This window comes from Monodelphis domestica, chromosome 6 (genome assembly GCF_027887165.1).
Source record: "Monodelphis domestica isolate mMonDom1 chromosome 6, mMonDom1.pri, whole genome shotgun sequence".
NCBI lineage: Eukaryota > Metazoa > Chordata > Mammalia > Didelphimorphia > Didelphidae > Monodelphis > Monodelphis domestica.
In genome coordinates, this window is record NC_077232.1 from 267,325,734 (window position 1) to 267,349,152 (window position 23,419).

Genomic DNA, 23,419 nt, shown 5'->3' on the forward strand with positions numbered 1-23,419 from the left:
ATCTCCATCGGGGTAGGCTGATCCAGTAACAAAAATGACAATCCTATGCAAATTAATGTACCTTTTTAGTGCCACACTAACCAAACTACCCCCACATTTTTCACACATAGATTAGAAAAAAAAATAATAAAATTCATCTGAAAGGTAAAAAAAGGCCAAAAATATCAAAGGAAATTAATGGGGGGAAAATATGAAGGAAGGTGGCTTGCCTTAGCTAGTTTAAAACTATATTATTAAATGGCAACCATCAAAACAGCCTGATACTGGCCAAGAAATAAGAGTAGTAGATCAATGGAATATACTTGAAATTGAACATGCAATAGTAAATTACTGTAATAAGATAGTATTTGACATACCCAAAGATGCAAGCTTTTGGAAAAACTCAACATTAAACAAAAACTGCTGGGAAAACTGGAAAACAGTATGGCAGAAACTAAGTATAGACTAACATGTCATACCAGGATAAAGTCAAAATGGATATATGATTTAAAAATAAAAGTTGGGGGTGGCTAGATCTATCCACCAGCTTAGTGGATAGAATCAGGCCTGCAGATGGAAGGTCCTGGGTTAAAATTTGACCTCAGACACTTCCTAGGTGCCCAGATAATGGGCAAGTCATTTAGCTCGAATTGCTTACTTTTTACTACTCTTATGCCTTGGAACTGATACCGAGTATCAATTCTAGGACAGAAAGTAAGGGTTTAGGAAAAAAATAAGAAAGGGTGATATCATAAATAAATTAGGGCATCACAAAAGTTTACCTGTCAGACATATGGATAAGGAGAATTTTTAATAACCAAGACATAGAGAATATTATGATATGTAAAATAGACAACTCTGACTACATTCAGTCAAAAAGGTTTCATATAAACAAAACCAATACAACCAGGATTAGAAGGGAAAAATAAAATGAGGAAAAAATTTATAATAGATATTTCTGACAAAGGACTCAAATATATATATAGAATTGAGTCAAATTAATAAGAATACAAAGTATTCCCCAACTGATAAATGGTCAAAAGATTGAACAGGTAGTTCTCAGATGAAGAAATTAAAACTATTTTTAGTCAAATGAAAAAATACTACAAATCACTATTAATTAAAACAACTTTGAGGTAATACCACATACATGACAGATTAATATGACAAAAAAGGAAATGATAAATACTGGAGGGGATGTAGGAAAATTGGGGCACTGATACACTGTTGATAGAGCAAAGCAATTTGGAAACATGCCAAAAGGACCAAAAAACTGCATATCCTTTGACCCAGCAATGCTATTATTATGAAGTATGTATTCCAGAGATCAAGGATTGGGGAAAAGGACCTACTTGTACACAAATATTTATAGCAGCTTTTTTTGTGGTGGTAAAGAACTATAGTCTTCCCACCAACTGGATCTCAATTTACCCATATGTAATAGTAATGATAGCTAGTATTTATAAATTACTTTAAGTTTTATAAAGAACTTTACAAATATTATCTTATTTGATCTTCACAACAACCCTGGGGCATTTCAAAGATAATGAAACTGAGGTAAAAGTAATGACTTGTCTAGGGTCAAAGATATTAGTGTCTGGAGAATGATTCAAACTCATATCTTATTGACTCCAAGTTTAGGACTTTAATCTACTGAACTATCTACCTACTTTTAGGAGTGTCAAATAAATGGGTTGGATTAGATGACTTCTACAACCCCTTCCAGTTCTAAATCTGTGATCTTATCCATCTCTGCAGGTTTCCAAAGTATTCTCTCAGAAGGCATAGAATTCTATGGGCATCACCAACTAATCTCACCTCAGACACCTCCTAGCTATACGAACCTGGGCAAGTCACTTAATCCCCATTGTCTAGCCCTTACCACTCTTCCACCTTGGGACCAATACACAGTATTGATTGCAAGATGGAAGGTAAGGGTTTAGTAAAAACAGAAACAAAAGATACTCATATAATTTTACAAAATGCTGTAGAATATAATTTTACTTAACACATTTTCTAATAATTTGAAAATCAGAATAATAATAAGGAATCTCAAAAGTAACAATTTATTTGATTTCCATGAAGCCCCGAAAAATCTTCTAAGCATTGAAACACATGCCCTTATTTCACTATTTTTTCTTTTTCTTAAAATGAAACTGTTCTCTCAAATGATTTGTCAGGTAAAAAGAACCAGTGGTGCTATTTGTCTATTCTTGTTCTTTCTCATTAAAACAACAACATTGCAGTGGCCCTAATGTGATAATAATTTAGGTAAATCAGCAGACATTACTATAATGATAATCATTTCACATTTCTATAAAGCTTAACTGTTTATAAGACACTTAAACATAGTCTCTTTTAATCCTAACCATCACCTTTGTGAGTCAGAAGCAACCGACAGTTTCATGCCCACTTTAATATTAGGAAAAATGACACCAGGAGAGGCTAGTTAATTTGGCTAAAAGTGCAGCACTAGGAAATGGATGTGAATCAGAAGACCTGAGCAGAGAAGCAAGGCTCGGAGGACCTGAGGTCAGTTCAGATCTTCAAACTTCTCCATTGTGTTATCAGGCAGCCCCTGTTTCATTCTATATTTATAATACTGTTCTCAGAGACTAAATAGAAAAGGCAACTGGTTAGAAAGTATTTATTAAGTGCTTTCTATTTGCCAAGTGCTGAACTACAGAATAAGGACACAAAGGAAAGGCAAGAGCACAATCCCTGGGGCCTGCTGTTCCAAAAGGCAGACAACATACTGACAAGATACAGACACATACAATGTCTACAGAAGGTAATCTCACAGGAATGCACAAAACCTGGCTCCAGGACCATTCCTCTTATCAGAGTCCTTAATTTAAGAAAAGAGAATATATTTTCTCATTTGATCCTTACAGTAAGTGTTATTAATATTTTTGAGGGAATGAAGTTTGAGGGAATGGGGCACTGGTTCTGAAAAAGGCTTCTTGAAGAAGGTGAGATTGGAGCAGCCTTTTTTTTTAAAACCTTTACCTTCTGCTTAGAGTTGAAACTGTGAGTTCCAAGGTCAAGGAGTGAAACAGGCTAGTAGACTGGGGTTAAGTGACTTAACCAGGGTCACATAGGTAGAAAATGTCTGAGGCCAAATCTGAACCAAGGACCTTCTGTCCCCAGGCCATGCACTCTATCCACTGAGTCACTAGGCAGCCTCTGAAATGGAGTCTTAAAGGAAATCAGGAATCAGAAGTGAGTAATGGGGATAAGTCAATGAAAAGGTTCAGATTCAGGAACAGCAAAAAGGCAAGTATTGCTGAATCTTAGAGGATGGGGAAGACAGAATAAAGAGCAAGTAGACTGGACAGGGAGGAAGGAGCCAATAGCTGTGGAGGGCCAAACAGATTTGCTCCTGGAGATAAATGTGTAATGGACACAATTAGCTCAGTCTAGTGATATTCTTTGGCTCCCTTCAACAGCATGGGAAAAGGAACAAAGGACATGACAATAACCCAAGATTTGGTCTGGCAAACCATGATCGCCAGCAAGATAAGAGGGCAAGAGATTAAAATAGAGAAATGGTGTAGGGTTTAATTGACTCACCATGGGATCAAGTTAAGTAAGGGAAAATGGTATAGCCATTGCAGGGGTGATGACCTGGGAAAAAACTGCAGTAGAGATATCATTAGTCATGGGGAGGATAAAGAACAGGTATGAATGGCATAAGACAGAGGAAAAATGTAATGAGAAAGATTACAGTTAGATAAAGGCATATCAAAGTTCACATACATGAAGTAGAAAAGATGTGGGTGATAATGGCAAGATCATGGTTATGATTATCTCTGTGTAATTCAATTAAGATTAATAAACATTTATTATATTTGTGTGTATTATAATAAATATTAATATGTAATAATATTAATATATGTTATAACAAATATGGATATGAATGCATTATCACAAATCCTAGCATATAATGTTATGTTTCTATACATTATATTTGTTATAATAAATACTCCTAGTCTAAGGCTAAGAAATGAGGAGAGAAATATTATGAGTTATGTATTGAACTTTCTTAAGGGAGAATGATCTGGGGTTGATACCCAACAACCATCAGGGTTTTGATTGAGTGATGAATTTGGAAAGAAAGAACTTTGAAGGAGGAAAAAACAATATTAGAGTGTGTATTTGGAAGTAGTAATGGAGAGCAGGAAGTATTCTAACTCCTCCAATACAACTAGTCAATTGGGGAGGGAGTACAATGTATGAATGAACCTGCAACTAATATTTGAAAGAGAGACCATAGAGGTCTGTAGTGTCATGGGGTGAGATTGAAGTCTCAAGTAAATGCCAGAAAATGGGAGGAGTTAAGTTTAAGATGGAAGCAAGTTTATTAAATATGACATTCCAGAGAAGTAGATCCAGAGTGATACATTATGGATGATGTTAAGGGATGAAGAATGCCTTCAAAGTTCAGAATCTCTGAAATGGGGAAAATCTAAAGAGGTGATTATATGCTAACTCTTGAGAAATGACTCCAGATAGAATACCCATGGCTGGAGAAAAGTCTACTAAAAGTGGAAGGTGTTCAAGGTCTTTCTTTAAGAAAGAAAACTGTGTGTTAAATGGTGATACGGTTTTGTGAGTCTCAATGGGCTTACCTCACAGTAGCAGGAGCAGCTGAAAGGATGCCCTAAAGAAGTCTGATCAGGGGATAGGAGGTGGCACTGGATGGATGTGGTATGGAGATGGTCTCTGGAGTAATGGAGAAAAGTCCTGGGGTACAGACAAAGGTTTCTAGGCAAATAACTGGATCTTGGGCTAACAGAGACTCCTGGGAAAGCCTGATTGATGTCACCTGGGCAATACTGTGCCTCCCTTGGAATTGAAGGCAATTAGGTAGTACAGTGGTTAGAGTGCTGGGCCTAGAGTCAGGAGATCATCTTCCTCTCAATTTTGGACTCAGACAAGTAATTTCACTGTTTTTCTCAATTTCCCCTTTTGTAAAATGGAACTCAAGAAGGAATGCTAAACCACTCTAGTGTCTTTGTCAAGAAAACACCAAGAGAAATCACAAAGAGTAAGACATGACTAAAAAACAACTAAACAAAAAGGCATTTAATGTTTTTTTTAGAAAACTGGTATCATAGCACCAATTTTCCTTTTAATTTATTATATTTCGGTGAAATTTTTGTATCACTTCCATTTCCTAATGATTCTTCCTCCCCCTGAAAGAATCTTCCTTGAAACAAGGAAATATAACGAAGTAAAACAAACCAATCTGTTAGCCGTGTCCATAACTCATTCTATACCTGCCACTATCTCTTTTCTACCATCTCTGAAGTCAAAGTTGGCCACTGAATTGATTGGGATTTAGATGCCATTCAATGTACTTTTCCATTAAATTACTGTGATTATATTTTCCTATTTTCTTTCTTCCTTTAAAATAAATCCTGAGGGCAGCTGGATAGCTCAGTGGATTGAGCGCCAGACTTAGAGATGGTAGGTTCTAGGTTCAAATCTGGCCTCAGACACTTCCCAGTTGTGTGACCCTGGGCAAGTCACTTGACCCCCATTGCTTAGCCCTTACCACTCTTCTGCCTTGGAACCAATCAATACACAGTATTGATTCCAAGACAGAAGGTAAGGTTTTTTTTTTTTTAATATTATTTTATTTGGTCATTTCCAAACATTATTCATTGAAAACAAAGATCATTTTCTTTTCCTCCCCCCCCCCACCTCTCCCATAGCCAATGCGCGATTCTCACAGGTGTCCTTGATTCAAACCCATTTCCATGTTTTTAGGTAAGGGTTTAAAGAAAAAAAAATTTAAACCATCACTTTCTATCTTAGTATCAAACTGTGTATTTTTTCAATGGTAGAAAAGCAGTAAGGGCCAGGCAATGGAGGTTAAGTGACTTGCCCAGGGTCACCTAGCTAATGAGTATCTGATGTCAGATATCAACTAAGAATTCCACATCTCCAGGCCTGGCTTTCAATCCACTGAACAACCTAACTGCCCCCTGTTTCCTATTTTCTGAAATAGGCTATTCTACCTCATTCCTGCATTTATTCTATTAGTCCACAGATACCCAGAGCAATAGATAACTTTCTGAAATCATAAATAATGCTTTTTTTACTTTGGGGATAATTTTTAACAGAAGAAAATGAAAATCATAAAAATTCATATAAATTCTACTTTTCACAAACTTTCCCTTTTCTCAGTCACTAAGTAAAGCCCTAAAGTAAAGCCTTCTTACCTAGATTACTATAGGAGCCTCTTAATCGATCACCCCAACTCCAATCTCTTCCTTGTGCACTGTAGCCCATAACAAGCTGCCAAACTGATATTTGTAAAGCACAAGGCAGATCATACAATGCCACTACTCTTAAGTGGTTTCCTTTGGCCTCTAGGTTAAAATGCAAACACCTCTATTTGGCACTGTAAACCCTTTCCAATTTGGCACTAACCATATCCCAGACTGATTTCTCATGGTTCTCTCCTGAGTCTCTACATCCGTATGCATTTAATTTTCCAGCCAAACTGACTTCTTTGGTACAACATTTTTTGTCTGTATACTTTTGCCCAGGCTGGCCCTCATGCCTAGGATGCTTTCCCTGTTTAATCTATGATTCTTAGAATTCTTTCAAGTTCCATTTCCTGTGGAAGGCCTTTCCTCATCTCCCTATCAGGTAAAGACTTTCTTGCCAAGCACTTCCAATAGAAGATAATCTTCTTAAGGGCAGGGAATATTTTATTTTTATACCTTTGCAATACTTTGAATTTAAACATAACAGTTGATTATAAAAGTGTCTATTGAATAAATGAATGTGTTTATGATATGTATATATGTATAGAGATACACACAGAGAAGGAAACATAGGAGACCAAAGAATACATGTTTTCCTATATATAATTCACAAGGCTTTGAGAAACAACTTCCATATAGCACCTAACATAAAGATATACCACAAATGAACTGTATTCAAGTTGAATCGTTATATCAAGTTGAATCATTGAATCAAGATTATTTATCAACATGGTTAACATATCATAACCAAATTTATCCATAAAGTAAAAAAAAATTTTGCTACAGTTATTACACTGACTTTTTAAGCCTTTTATAACATTGTTCTTACAGAACTAATAGAACTACCTCTCAGAACATTAACTCACCTAATATTTTGCTTAGGAGGAATTAATTTGTGATATTAAGTAAAATACATCAGTAGAGTTAGTTATTCAGGTGCCTAGAAAGCACTGTTAGGACAGTTCTTATTGGCATCACAAGAAAAAAATTAAATGAAGAAGCAATTTCATTCTATAATTTAAAAAAATATTTTCCATGTAACTGTGAACTGATTCCACCATTCTCAAAAGCAATATGGAAATATACTAAGAAAGGTGACTCAATGTTTAGAGCCCAGGAATTTCAATGCTAAATATATTCCCAAGAAGGCAAATGAGGAAAAGAAAGGCTTCTTATGCTGTATACCAAAATATTAATAGGAGCCATTTTTATAGTAGAAAAGAATTAGAAACAAATATGCCCAGGTGAAGAGCTGGGCAGATGGTGGTGAGCAGCTAAATAAACTAGGGTATATTAATGTAATGGAAATATCACTGTACTCTTAAGAAATGATGAATATGAAGAACCTGGGAAGCATGGGAAACATTCAGTTGATAGAAAGCAAATGGTGCAGACCCAGGAAAAATAACATATACAATTACTACAACTATATCCCTGGAGAGAACACCAATAAAATAAAAATTGAATGCTAACAAATTATAATGACCAGGACTGGTGCCAAAAAAGAGATATCAAAAGTCACCTTTGCAAAGATTAGGGTAGAACACTGTATGTATATATTGTCCAGCTTTTTGATGTGTTGCTTATTTGGATAAACTGTCTTTTCCCTTTTTAAAATTCCCTGTCAAAAGGGGATGCAGGTAAAGGGGGGGGGGGGTTGCTGGGATGGGCATATTGGAAAATGCTAGATATTGCAAAAACCAAATTTATCAATAAAAATATTTTTAAATGTTAGCCAATAGGCATAAATATATTCTGTTGATACAGCTGTGAAATGGTTTAACCGTTAAAATTTCATTCATATGAGAATATTGAGAGCAGCCCTTTTTGTGATAGCATCAGTCTAGAAATAGAATTGAGGAATTGTATAACACATTATGATAATGTAATGACTGTGCAGAGAAATATAACAAACATGAGAAATTCAGAGAAACATGGAAAACTCTAAATAAATAAATGCAAATCACAGCAGGCATAGCCAGAAAAACAACATATATCATGTATAATGATGTAAATGAAAATCATCACAAAAAAGATGAATTCTAAATACCTGAAAAATGCAATAATGGCCTGGGAGAATAGGTAATGAAGCATCCCATTTTCAGGGGGAGGGGGGAGGGCAGGACATAGAGAACTATTAACAGATTGCTATACACATTTTCAAGGCTGTCACTGTATTTAGTTATTTTTTTCTTTTCCGTTGTTATGATGGTAGATTTCATTCTAGAGATGAGTATTTTCAAAAATATAATGGTAGGCATCAATGCAACTTATCTCTTCTCTCCACCACCTTACAATTAGCTAAGTTCTCTTCCCATAAGGGTATAACTATAATCAGAATAAAGCTCTCATGAATCTGATAAAAATAAATTTCTTTTGTGTTATTTCATCTCCTTTCTACCACTACTGAAAAGGACTCTGTTACTCCACATTTCCCTTGCTCACAGATCTCTGTCTCCCTGTAAGTAGTTACATTCATTTAAAACCTAATTCAGCTGCAATCTCTTCCATGAAGTCTTTCCTGATTTCCTCCCAAAGGAAATCACTATCACAACAGAGAGAGAGAGAGAGAGAGAGAGAGAGAGAGAGAGAGAGAGAGAGAGAGGAGAGAGAGAGGAGAGAGAGAGAGAGAGAGAGAGAGAGGAGAGAGAGAGAGAGCGCTGGACTTTGTCCTTCTTTCTTCTGTCTTCACAGCCAAAGATCACCTTCAGACTTCAGTCTCCAATTGCCAAGAGAACATGCATGCTTTCCCAATTTCTCTCTCTTCCACAATTCTTATAAAAGGTTTAATCAAAACAGGGTGAGTAATGTGAGAATCAGTTCATGGTCTCTACATAGCATACTTTTATTAATATTTATAAATAATATCTTTCTGTCTAAAAATAATTTTAGTACATTACTATAAAATTTAATCATTCAGTTTGTGAGTATAATTTCTATGCCATTCTCAACCTTTTTTGAGCTGAATTTTGGTCATCTGTATCTACAAGGTTATATTGTTTTCATCTATTAGGGGCTGTAACTAAAAAAAGAACAAAAATGGCTAATATAAGGAGTAGGTACTCTGAAATTGGGATTAACTCCACCCTACTTATTCTTTAGAATTTTAGCCACCAGAAATGTATGCACCCCCACTTAAGGATTAAGTGTGGGGGAGGAAGGTTTATGAACCACATGTGCCAGCAAGTGACAAATCAGAAACAACTGACTGCCCTCTGGGCAGTTCAGAGTCAAATTTAAGTCACCATTGGTACAAGTAAAGCACAAGAAGTGATGCAACGAACTGCCTTTAAATTTCGTGGTCACTTCCTGTGCAGTCATCTTAGCCTTGGAACTTGACCCTGGAGGAGCTCAGGATTGAGATCTGACTGCTTCCCTTTGGACTGCCACATGGTGAGTGAAAGGGCTGACTCCTTTTTCCTTGGCTTTCTGGAGTCACTAGCCTCTGGAGAGGCCCCTCATCTTGGAGGAGGCGTTGTGGTTGGAAGCTGTGTTACAATTTAATCCTCTGTGACACCCCCCCCCCCTTTCTGGGGCCTCTGAATTCCTGCCTGGTTCAGACCAGAATGGAGCAGCTATCTCTCTTTCTCTCTCTCATTTCTTTAATTTCTTTCCTCTATTTGTAAATAAACTACCATAAAAGCCATTCTGACTTGAGTAATTAATTGAGATTTAGTAATTAAATCCCTGGAGAACAACTCAAAATATATTCAGTCCAACCATAATTTTTACCCTTTACAGTGCCCAATAAGTATCAAGCTGTCATTAGGTCAAGTCACTTAGCTCAAAAAATGAACTTCATCATTTAATATGAAAAGAATTGGCAAACATAAATGCTGAGATACTGTTAGTAATATCTGAAAGACTGTAAATGAGAAATTGTACCAAAAGACTAGAGAAGAACAAATATTGATGTGTTTTCCAAGAAAGAAAAGAGAATATACAAAGTCAATGAGCTTGATTTTGAGGAAAAAATTCTAAAATGGATGATTAAAGGGATACTGATAAAGATCTAGAAAAGGAGGTGGAATCTACAGAGTCAGTATGGTTTCATAAAAATGGGCCATGACATAAGATTACTAATTTTTTTTGAAAAGACAGTTAAATTGATATTTCAGTGAATTCCACAGATAAAGTTTATCCAGATTAAGAAAATCTTTCATAAAGTATCTCACGTTATTATTATGGAAAAGATCAAAAGATGTAGACATGAATTAAGAAATGGTAGAATGGCAATAATCAAAATTAACTCTGTAGGATGTATCTAATGGATTATTCCAAGGTATCTCTTCTTGGTTCTGTGCAAGTTAACAATTTTAAAAATAATAGGAAAAAAGTAATAGTTGTTATGCTTACAAAAATTGAGAGAGGTAGATAATACACTGGATGACAATCAGGATCCAAAAAGATCTTGCTTGTCTACATCACAGACTTGAATTGCAAAAGATAAAATTCAGTACAGATAAGTGTGAATTCTGGAATTTGACTTCAAAAAATCCATTGCAAAAGAACAAGGTGAAAGAGGCAAAATTATAAATAATTCTGCCTGAAAGTTGACTGTAAGCTCAATGAGCTAGTAATATGGTACAGTAGCCAAAGAAACTAATGCAATCTTGGGTTTCATTGGGAGAGGTATAGTTTCCAGAAATAGGGAAATAATTATCATTTTGTACTCTGTCCTGATCAGACCTCAACTGGAGCATCATCATGTTTAGTTTTGGGCCACACAACTTAAAAAGGACCTGGAAGTTGAATTCTGGCTTCAAAGCAGGAAAGACAACCTAATAATGAGAACTGTCTGAAAGTACAATGAGCTACCTCTCTTTGGAAGTTATCAAATAAAGATTGTTGAGTATGTTATTATGTAGATTTCTTTTTCAGTATGGATTAGATTCGCAGATCATTGAGGTCCTTTTCATCTCTGAAAATTTTTATGTGTCATTTTTCTATAATAAATCAAATAATAAAATATGTAGAGGCAGACTGACATGGTTAAAATCTTGGTTAAAAGCTTGGAGTCTGAAAGACTCAAATCCCACTTTTAAAAAAAGCAAACCCTTAAACTTCTATCTTAAAAGTAATACTGCATATTGCTTCTAAGGCAGAAGAGTAGTAAGGGCTAGGTAATGGGGATAAGAAACTTGCCCAGGGTCACACAGCTAGGAAGTTTGTGAGGCCAAATTTGACTCCAGGAACTCCCATTTCTAAGCCTGGCTCTCTATTCACTGAATCACCTGGCTGCCCCCCAAATCCCACTTTTGACATATTGTCTGATGGTAGGTTAAGTCTGTTAATCTCAATGATCTTCTTAAGATTCTCCAACACTTATCTAACTAAATTGGATATAGATTGTAACTGAAGTTATGGGAGGGAATTTCCAAACTAGAAGCCTCATCAAAATGATGAAATAATTGACCCTTTCCATATCCACATTAACCTAAAACAATGTGAATTCTATTGATGGGCATATAGTAATTTGTTGGCTAGGATTTTAACAATACATGCAAAAATGTTTGTAATAATAAATAAATGTGTATCTTGAAGTATTGAATATGCATACATTTGATCTTATTTAGATGACTCAAATTCCTGCTTATGACAAAAAATGCCTGTCAAAAATCAAACTGGAATCATAAAAAAGGAAATTATTCTATCAAAAACCATAAAATAATGGAAATATTTCTCCAAGTTAATCATTACTTTTTGATATTGAAAAAGAAATATAATTTAAAGTTAAAATCAATGTTTAATGACAAAAAAAGAAAGCCAGGCTTATAAAATTCCATTTTACTCACAGGCTTTTTCCTTCAGAAACTGTACATAATAATTTTTACCCTTTATTTATAATCTGATACTTTCCTACTGTAACTATAAAAATATGTAGCTTTCAAGATGAATGTAATAAAGAGACTGAAAGGCAAAGTCATGTGTGGTAAGGAGTGGCTGATTACATAATACAGTTGCATAATACACATTTTTAACTTTTCATAGGAAGGACCAACTCGGGCAATGAGAGAGGTTCCCAACATCAGGTAGAAGAAAGTGGCAGTCTAATCTTCACAAAAAGTAGACTGCTAAAATGTCCTCTTTCTCAATAAAAAGTCTTGAACTCTTTCTTGGAAGTTTCATCAGGTTAGTTGGGTTTTTTAAAATTAGATTAGTTGATTAATCATTTTTATCAGGTCTTTGTCTTTTTTCCTCTTTGAACATTTGAGGTAAGGAGGGCCCCCAGTCAGTGCTACCTAGTCACTCCCTATCACCAGCAACATACTCTCAGATCAACCATATAAAAAGGAAAAAATAGGGAACTGTACTGTAATTACAGCATAAGAATAAGAAAGGAAAATTCACTATGAAAACAGGCAATTTCTCAATCATTGAGGTAGGAGTGGAGAGATAAAGACATTCTCCTTTCATGAAGCTTAATGCTAGCCTATAGTTTTTCTGCAAAAGGAATATCTTCCCTTTTAGGAGGATATCTGAACATAGACCTTGATGCTCCCTTAAACTTGCTACTCTCCCAATTCCTCAATGTTTTCAACTCCCATGGCTTACTCAATTGTTCTATCTCAGTTACTTGAAGAGATGACCATTATCAAGAATTTGGAAATTCCTTTATTCAGTTATAAATCCTGCCATTCCATCTCTTCTTTAAAGGTCTCCATGGAGACCTGAAATCCCTTAATACTCTCAAGATATTGCCCTTACTTTGGCTTCACTGTTTTAACCAAGAGTGAACTAGTTGGACAATGGATTGTCCTTTCATTTGCAAATTGCTTGTCCACAACCTTATGGTACAAAACAACTAAAACCACCTCTTTCTTCCCTACTCAGTGTACTGATGATTAGAGCTAGAAAAGCCCTGTAATTATGCCAAATGAGTGAAATTTGCGTTAACTTATCTCAAACAAGCCCTAATTTTTCTAAGGGAATCCCTTTGTTTCTCTGTAATTGCCTCTCTAAGCCTATTCCTAAAGTATCGGCTCCAAACTTCCTTTTCTCCATTATACTGTGAGTTCCATGGGAACAGTTATTATTTTGGGCTTTTCTTTCTATCCCCAGGACTTCATATGTGCCATGGTATGGTTCATCAATATGATTGTTGACTTGATTTCTCAGATCTTCCCACACCACCTCCTTTCTCCACTCCCTCAGCAGAGGGCGCTGCTTTTTATGATATAGAAAAAATAAAGGTCATTTTCTTTCATACCATGCTCTGTATCTCAAAACCCTCTGCTATCATCCCTCACTGTCTCATTTTTATTCTGGTCTCTCATAAAGAGCTGGCCCTTTCAATCTAATCCTATGCCTCTTCTCTTAACCCATCATCACTCCCTTTTCTCTCAATAAATTTCAATTTCTTAATAACTAATGGCTCACTTCCTGGTCATCCTTATGGAAAAACAAATCCATTTTTTATGTTACCAATCCACAAGCTATTGCCTTATTTCCGTCCTAGAAGAAGTTTTCTATTCTTGTTGCCTCTACTCTCTTTTTTAACTGTTTTCTCCCAAATTACCAGTGAACTCTTAATTGTCAAATTCAATGGTCTTCTCAAATCTCATTCTTCTTGATTTCTGTGAAAAATAAGATATTGATGACCACTTTATGGTCCTAAAATTCCTCCACTCTGGGTTTTTATGACATTGCTCTTTCTTGGTTCTCCTCTTCTTTGACTGAACGCAACTTTTCAGTTTCCATTACTAAACTATCATGTCTATATCATGCACTCTAACTTGTAAATGTGTCCCAAAAATGTCTGTCCTGAGCCTTCTTTTCTTTCTTCCTATGCTTTCTCTTGGCAACACCATCAGTTCCCAAAGGTTCAATTATACACCTCTAAACTGACATTGCTAGCTACCTATGGGACTTTTTTAACAATATATCACCTAGATACCTCAAACTCAACATCTGTGAAAGAGAACTCATTATCTTCTCCTCCCTCCCCAAAGCCAGCCAGCTTCCTACATTTCTGTTGTAGGCAACCCCGCTTTTCATGTGTGTACTCATTCATCTTCTATACCTCACTTGAGAGCATTTTATTAAGCAATTACTATGTCCCAGGCTGGGAAACAAACAAACAAACAAAAAAAAATCTAAGTTCCTTAAGGAATAATTCTATCAGGGAAAACAATATGCAGACAGACAGATAGCCACACAATGTAATTGTGTGGGGATATACTAGCAGCTGGGAAGATTGTGAAAGGCTCAGTAAAAATGGTGTTTGCGCTGCATTTTGAAGAAACTAGGAATTCTAAGAAGTATATATGAAAAGATGGAACAATGAGTAAGAGGAACAATAGGAAGCCCAGTTTGTGATCAAGGAGAATAAGATATAATAAGATTGGAAAAGTAAATGACAGGAAGGTTGTGAAAAGTTTTAAATGGCAGGAGTTTATATTGATAAGACATAAAAGAAAGAAATCATCTACTTGCTATTGGTTAATACAAGCCTCTTGGGCCAAAAGAACTATACCCTTGGGAAATGAAAAAACTGGTTGACATGATTGTTGAGCTAATACTGTCAATATATGAAAGACTATGGAAAATAAGAAATACATCTCAAGACTGAAGAAAGGTAAAGGTTGTTCCAAAAAAGGTAAAATAACAAAGCCTACAAATTATAGACTAGTAAAACTGAATTGGATTTCTTGAGAAAATTGTGTAATAAAATTTAATTATATTGGTTGGTTGAGATTAGGTCTCTTTATTTCTCTCATACTAGAAGTACAGGGGTCATTCATGGGACAATTCCACTCCTGACTAAGGGGCTAGTTTACTTTTCCTTAAGCAACCTGGTGGCTCTCCCAAGGGGTCACCATATTGGTGTCTGACTCTAGTGTGCTTTACAACCTATTACAATGGAGAACCTTGAAGTTCAAGCAATCCACCAGTTTAAACTTCTCCAAACAGCAAGCATTATAGGAGTGAGCAACCAAATCAAATGTCTAGAACATATTTACGAGAATGGTTCATAATCAAGTAAAGTAGTTTCCTTTTGGGACAGATGAAGATAATTCTGTATTTTCTATTTAAACCTTTACCTTTCAACTTAGAATCAATACTGTATATTGGTTCCAAGGCAGAAGGGCAATAAGGGCTAGGAAATGGAGGTTAAGTGACTAGCTCAGGGCCACATAGCTAGGAAGTGTCTGAGTCCAGATTTGAACCTATAACCTCTCTAAGCCTGACTCTCCATCCACAGAGCCACCCAGTTGCCCTTGGATTCTGTATTTTTTAACCTAAAATTTAGCAAAACTTTCATAATAAAATACTATATGTAATAATGAAGACAGATATTTGAACTAGTGTATGATTTAGAACTGATTTGGAAAGTCAAACTAAAAAACAGCTACTAATAATTAAATATCTAGTGGAGAAGTATGATTAGGCAGAATTTTTTCTGAAAATGATAAGAAAACTAAAAAATATTATTTCAAATTTGTGTTGCATTATAGGCACAGTTTCCAAGAAGAAGTGATTGTCTCTCAAATCTCAATTCGAGAATAATTTAAGAAATATACTGATTTTAAGAAAAATACTGGACAATATTTAGAAAAAGGCAATCAAGACAAATATGGTACTGATTATTTATGTAGTAAGAGCAAAAGCAGAGAAAAAAAATTATAAGCCAATTTCTGTAATGTATATAGATGAAAAAATTCTAATTAAATATTTGCCAGGAGACTGCAACAATGTATCAAAATCATTATAAATTATGACCAAACCAAATTTATACCAGGCCTACAAGGATGAGTTATTATAAGGAAAACTATTTCCATAATTAATTACATCAACACAAAAAGAAATAAAATATGATTATATTAATAGATGCAGAAAAAGCTGACAAAATATAATACTGAAACCTATCAAAAAACACATTAAGCAGTTATATATTTTCCCTCTCAAATTAATAAGAATTTTATATTAAAAACCTTCAGTAAACATTATCTGTATCTTTTTCCTTATGATCTCTTTGGGGTATAAACCCAGCAATGCTATGGCTGGATGAAAGGGCAGACAGTCTTTTAGCACCCTTTGGGCATAGTTCCAAATTGCCCTCCAGAATGGTTGGATTAATTCACAATTCCACCAAGCAATGCATTAATGTGCCAATTTTACCACATCTCCTCCAACATTCATTACTTTCCTTTGCTGTCATGTTAGCCAATCTGCTAGGTGTTGAAACAACCTCAGAGTTGTTTTGATTTGCATTTCTCTGATTATAAGAGATTTAGAACACTTTTTCATATGCTTATTAATAGTTTTGATTTCTTTGACTGAAAATTGCCTATTCATGTCCCTTGTCCATTTATCAATTGGGGAATAGTTTGATGAGAAAGAACACTATCCACATTCAGAGGAAAAACTGTGTGAGTAGAAACACAGAAGAAAAACAACTGCTTGATCTTATGAGTTAGGGATGTAGACTCTAAATGATCACCCTAGTGCAAACCTCAATAATTTGGAAATAGGTTTTGATTAAGGACACAAGTAAAACCAAGTGTAATTGCACATGGGCTAATGGAGGAGGTGGGGGGAGGGCAAGGAAAGAATATGATTCTTGTAACCCAGGAAAAATATGCTAAATTGACCAATTAAATAAAATTTTCAAAGAAAAAGAAAAGAAAATATATAGAAAACTTTGTCAAATAGACAAGAGTATGAGCCATTCTCCAAATGATAAATGGTCAAAACATACGAAGAGTTTTTTCAATGGAGAAATCAAAAGCGATGTATGAAATGAAAAAAATGCTCTAATTCATTACTGATTTAGAGAAATGCAAATCAAAATACCTATGAGATATCTCACACGTTTCAGATTGGCTACAATGATAAGAATAAAATGACAAATGTTGAAGGAGATGTGGAAAAATAGGGATGCCAATACATTGTTGGTGGAACTATGAACTGATACAACCTTTTTGGACAGCAATCTTGAATTATGCACAATGTTATAAAACTGTGTATACTTTTGGCCCACTAATACCACTATTAGGTTGATTTTCTAAAGTGATCAAGGAAAAAGGAAAAGAAACTATATGTTCTAAAATATTTATAGCAGCTTTTTGTGGTGACAAAGAACTGAAAACTGAAGGGATGGATGTCCATCAGCTGAATGAGTTGTTGTATATGAGTATAATTCAATACTACTGTGCCATAAGAAATGACAGACAAAATAATCACAAAAAAGTTTAGAAAGCTTTATATGTAGTGCTGCATATGGGTGAGCAGAACCAGGAAAATATTGGACACATTCTAACTATAATAATGTATGAGATCAACTATGAATGACTTAACTAGTGTGTCAATAAGGAAAGGATCCAGGACAAAATGGGACTTGGATGAAAAAGGCTATCCACTACCTTAGAAGGAATAGTCTGTATTTCCTCCATGAATTTTTCTCTAGTGTAAGCAATGTCTTGTTTCACAACATGATAGGAAAATCTGTATTATATGGTAATATATGTACAACAACAATATATATGTATATATATGCACAATGTATATATATATATATATATATATATATATATTATCTGCCTTCTTAGGAAGGGGAAAAAAACAAGAATGAGACAAAATTTTTGGACATAGTTAATATGAAAATGTGTTTCTCTTGGATGAGTACATTTATTATAATTTATTATTTTGTGACAAATCATATACCTTATATTATTGTTACATATGTAAAAAATAAACATAAAAGGTAATTCAAAAAAAGACAATTAGAATGGTGATAGATCACAAGTCCATATCATATATGGATTGGTTAAAGAAAGTGAGGGTGTTTAGACTAGAAAAGAGAGATTCAGGGGGTAATGTGATAGCTGTCTTCAAGAATTTAAAGGGCTGGCATCTGGCAGGGATTTGTCTGATTCTGTTTGGTCCCAGAGGGCTGAATGAGAGGAATTTACAAAAGGGATGATGTAGGTTTGATGTATGTAAAAAAACAAACAAAAAAACAAGGAACCAAACAAAACCAAAACAAAGAAAACTTCCTAAGAATCAGTTCTCCAAAAGTGGAACAGGCCAACTAGATAAGTAATGGTAGCTTACTAAGGGTTAATGTAGTAGCAAGGTATGTTGGGGGAATCTTGTATGATTTGCTCTAATACCTTGCATCTCTAATATAGAAGAACCACTGAATGCTACTTGTACTTTAGGAAAATCCCTTTGGCAGCTGTGTAAAGGATTGACTGGAAGACTGGAGAGCCCTGAGGCTTGGAGATCAATCAAGAGACTTTTGCAATAATCTCTGGGAGAGGTGAAGTAGCAGGGGACTTGAGACTCCTGTGCTAATTCTGTGCATAGAGGGAATGAGAAAGATGCTGTGGAAGTCAAAATAACATGGCTTAGCATGGATATGTGGGGCAGGAGAGAATGAGGAGGCAAGGATAAAAAAGTACAGGAGGTCTCCCGAAGCTGCTGATTTGGTATCCACTGATTTGGTTACTGCAGAGTGGGGGTGGGGGGTGAAAAATTAACCAGAGGAATAAAATGGCTTTTCCTTAATTGAGTAGGGTAAAATTTACAATCCCTGATAGCAGGGAGGCTAAGGCCTGGGAGATCAATTGAGCTTGTGAGTTCTGAGGTGTTGAAGGGCTATAGCACTGACTTGTTTGCTCTAATTGGCAGGACAAGGAAGGGACTAAAGATGAGCAAATTATTCTGGGTTGGAATTCTACCAGGTCCAAGTTTTCATGTTGCTCAGCAATAGCATCAGGGCCACAAGTGGTTCCTACATTTCCAGTTTGAGTGAGACAGGGACACCCAGTCTCCAAAAAAAAAAAAAATAAATAAATAAATAAAATAAAATAACAAATCCAACAGCAAACATAGAAAATGGAGAAAAGTTAGGTGTCTTTCCCAAAAGATGGGATAGGAATGGCCATTGTCACCAATACTCTTTAATACAGTGCTAGAATTACTAGCTATAGCAGACAAAAAGAAATTAAGGAAATAAGCATGTCCAAAAGGGAGAAAATTTTGAGTTCAACTAAAAACTAAATGAAATAATTAATAACTTCAGCAAAGTTACAGTATATAAAAAATCCACATAAATGATCAGCATTCTTATATGTAACCAAGAAAATTCCATTCAAAATAACTATGTAAGTTACAAAACACCTGAGAGTGTATCTTTTAATATCTAGCAGCAGCCTGAATATCATAATAAAATACTTTGTAGAAATAAAGACAGGTAATTGGAGAATCATTAACTTTTCAGGAGTGTGTTGAGCTAATGTAATAAACATGAAAATACTACCTAAATTAATTTAATTATTAAGTGCTGTATCAATCAAATTCCCCTTCCTCTCAATTTTATAATTCAAATGTAGGGATACAAGGCCAAGAATTCCAGGGTAATAATGAAAACCAGGTGGGAAGGAAGAAGGGTACTATCTTTATTATCTGATTCTATTAGTACCAGATCTCAATGGAGTTATTAAAATGTTTTGGTACATAGTTAAAAAACTGAAAAGCTACTGTTCATTGGTGGAAGATATACTATGGGAGAGATATCATTTATGAAGAGAACTTACAGTTTTTGTGATTTTACTAACACAATGTGAGTCAAAAGAATAGGGTAAGAAGTCTGTGTTAGGGGGCATCTGGGTAGCTCAGTGGATTGAGAACCAGGCCTAGAGACATGAGGTCCTAGGTTCAAAATCTAGCCTCAGAGACTTCCCAGCTGTGTGGCCCTGGGCAAGTCACTTGACCCCCATTGCCTAGCCCTTACCACTCTTCTGCCTTGGAACCAATACACAGTATTGACTCCAAGATGGTATGTAAGGGTTAAAAAAAAAAAAAGTCAGTGTTATCTTGGGCTGCATTGATACCCAGATCAATAAAGGTTATACTCTCGCTATCCTAATCTAGAGTGATTATGTATAATATGACCAGTTCTGGATGTCACATCTACATCTTAGACATGATAGTGAGAAACTGGAACACATTCAGAGGAAAGTCACCAGGATGATGAGAAGTCTATAGACCATTGTGAGAACTAGTCTACTAAGTTGGAGAAGAGAAGATTTAAGAAATCTTGTCTTCAAATATTTGCAAGTTTGTCATGAAGAAAAATTGTTATACTTGGTCCCAAAAGACAGGATTGGGAATGGGCAAAGGGATAGAGAAAGGAACCACAGAAAGCAAAATTATCACAATATGAGATTTTCTGAAAGTTTCCAACAATTAAAGCCATGCAAAAGAAAAAAAAAGTATAATGGACTGGTAGATTGGAAGTGGGCTGGTAAGAATCATAAGTTCTCAGTGGAGTTCTCTTAAGCAAAAGCTTAAGCTTTAAATTCTAATGAGTTCTCTTAAGCTAGAAGGCTATATGTCAAGAATGTTGTTGTTATGATTTATTACCTGTTTACTTGGCTAAATGTTTTAGAGTTTTAGTTCCATAAGACTATTTGCTTACAAAAATTAATAATATGGAAATACATTTTACATAATAATACATACCCAGATTGAATTGCTTGCCAGCTCTAGGAACGAGGAGATAAGACAAAAGGGAGGAAGAACATGTGTATGGATCATATAATTTTGGAAAGCTTATGTGGAAATTTGTTTAAACTGGTTAATCAAAATGGATGAATATTTTTTAAAAAAAGAATGTTAAGTTGTTCATAAGACTTACACTCAAGTATAAATTGGGCTAGAAAACCTTTAAAATACTGTTCAATGATTTTAGAAAGAGCTGGAAAGAGCTATGTGAACTGATGCACAGTGAAATAAGCAAAACTAGGAGAACATTATACACAGTAACTGAAATAGTGTGGAATGATCAAAAGTGTTAGACTTTGCTTCTAACAGCAATATAATGATCCAAGATAATTCTGAGGGACTTATGAAAAAGAATGCTATTCACCTTCAGAGGAAGAATTATTGGAGTAGAAATGCAGATGGAAGCATATGATTTATCACTTGTTTATTTGAGTATGTTTTGAGGTTTTGGTTTTATGAGATTATTTGCTTATAAAAATGAAAAATATAGAAACATGAAAAATGCATAGAGCCTTTAAATCAAATACCATCCAACTTTGAGATTTAGTATAATATATTATCTTCTTTGCCTTGATCTCCTTCAACCTTTGTCTGAGAGATGAAAAGTGAACTGGGTCAGCAGAGTGGAATAAGACAGAGAATAACAAATAGCACATTAAGCCTTGGAAATCCAGAGCTAACTGGACAGGAAATTATACAGAAATTTAAAGACTACTCCTCCAAGCTTAAAGCCCACATCTCTGCTGAATGCCAAGGATCCAAGTCCACATGACTGAGAACTGGTCTTTCAGAGAATAATCCTTTAAAAGATCACATGAGCTATTAGAAGTAAATACTCAACATGTCCTGACACATTCACAATATAGAGGCAGCTCCAACTACAGGAATGAATATTGGCTGTAAGTCAGGCTTTAGGCAAGTCAGAATTTCCCTTGCATTCAAGTTTCTTTGTCAGCAAAATGTGAATGTTGGAATAAATGATTCCTAAAATTCTTTCCTGGCTTGAAAGTCCCATAACACTTCCCAGCAGCTGCTATGAACCAGGGATGCCAATCGTGGAAATTGTCAGGTCTACTTTTTAATACTTTATGGTGCTTTAACATGGTAGTATTTAAAATGTAAACAAAGAAATGTGTACACTCGAAACATTCATCTGCTTGGTTTTAACACACATAAAAAGCATCTATGGCAATTCCTTTGATGGAAATCAAGCAATAAATTAGTTTTAGTTAATCTTTCCTAAGTTGCTGTTCTTTGAACCCTAGCTAAAATCTTTACCAATATGTGCCTTTATTTTATTTGCACAAAACACACACATTAACTTTCTATGGAAAAAAGGCAAGACTGAACAAAATCAATGTATTATTCAACCATGTATCTAAAAAGGAATTTGTACCAAAACTCATATTCAAACACACTATAAAGTGTATGTGATTTGAATAAATGAGAAAATTCCTATAATGCAGTGGAGGAATAATTAGGGGGATTTATTTTAGGGGTAGTTTTTCTTTTACAAAGCCAATTTTTAAAAGGATATTTAATTTGGACATAAAAGGACATTTTAGCAAGATATACTTAATTTTATTTACAGAAATAGTTTTGTGAAAATTATTTTCTCGGACCTTAAGTTTGTCGATAAAATACAAAAAAGAAATTGAATCTAAGATTAAAGGCAAATTTTTTTTTAAAGCATAACAGACATCACAATATTTTCAAAAGCATTTATGGATATAGACATAAATTAATAAGTATTAACTGAAGCTATAATAACTTCTCATGTTACTTAAAAATTTGAGTGGGTAGGGGGTAACAAAACTTTTTTATAAAAATGAAATAAAACTATGGAAAATCTGGTATAATAGTGATTTGCCTATTTACTCTTATAATTTAAGAATGGTAGATCACTATGTAATATAAATCAGTCCAAATTACATGAAAAAAAAATGTCTTGGACTTGAAAAATCTGGTCCTTTCTTAGACATCAGTCCTTCCTGCCTGCTTTGCCCTCTCCTTGGTAGAGAAAGCAGAGAACCAGATGAAATTTTGATCTAGTCTCCTTTCCCTGACTGAAAGATGCCTGAAAATAGATTGCTGAGAATGGAAATTTCATCAAACTTGAATCCTTTGAAAGGTAAAGGAATGATTTGAAATATATTCCTTTTTTGGCCTCCATTTTCCAAGTCATTGAATAAGAAATTACACCCTCCCCCCCCCCCCCGTTAGCATTTTAAAGTTTACAAAGCACTTTTCCCCTTAACAACTCTGCATGTTAGAAAGTTTAAGTATCATTATCATTGTTTTATGAAAATTCAGCCTTAGTGAAAGTTAGTGATATCCAAATGTTCAAATCCAGGTTTCTTCTAATATTGGTCTAGTGCCCTCTGTAGTACACAACATTGTCTCCTCCCAGGAGATGAGCCAATAAATGGCTAAGTGATCAGACTCAATTCAGCACATTTGCTTTAAAATTGTATATCACCAGAATGAATCCATGCCTATCTAGTACATTCAAAGCATCTTCCCCTGAAATGAGAATCTCTGTGGTGTAAACCTCAAAATTCCTTAGACTTATAAATGTTGGAAATTTCACCATTGGATATTTCATACTTGGAAAATTTCTTACTGATAGTCTATTGGAATGGGAA

The 23,419-nt window shown here is 34.9% G+C and overlaps 1 protein-coding gene across 14 annotated transcripts in view; it reads right to left on the reverse strand.

Annotated features, from left to right (window-relative positions):
• PTPN13 (protein tyrosine phosphatase non-receptor type 13) overlaps positions 1-23,419 on the reverse strand; it is a 243,455-nt gene that overhangs the window by 120,620 nt on the left and 99,416 nt on the right. The gene's annotated exons all lie outside the window — the stretch shown is intronic.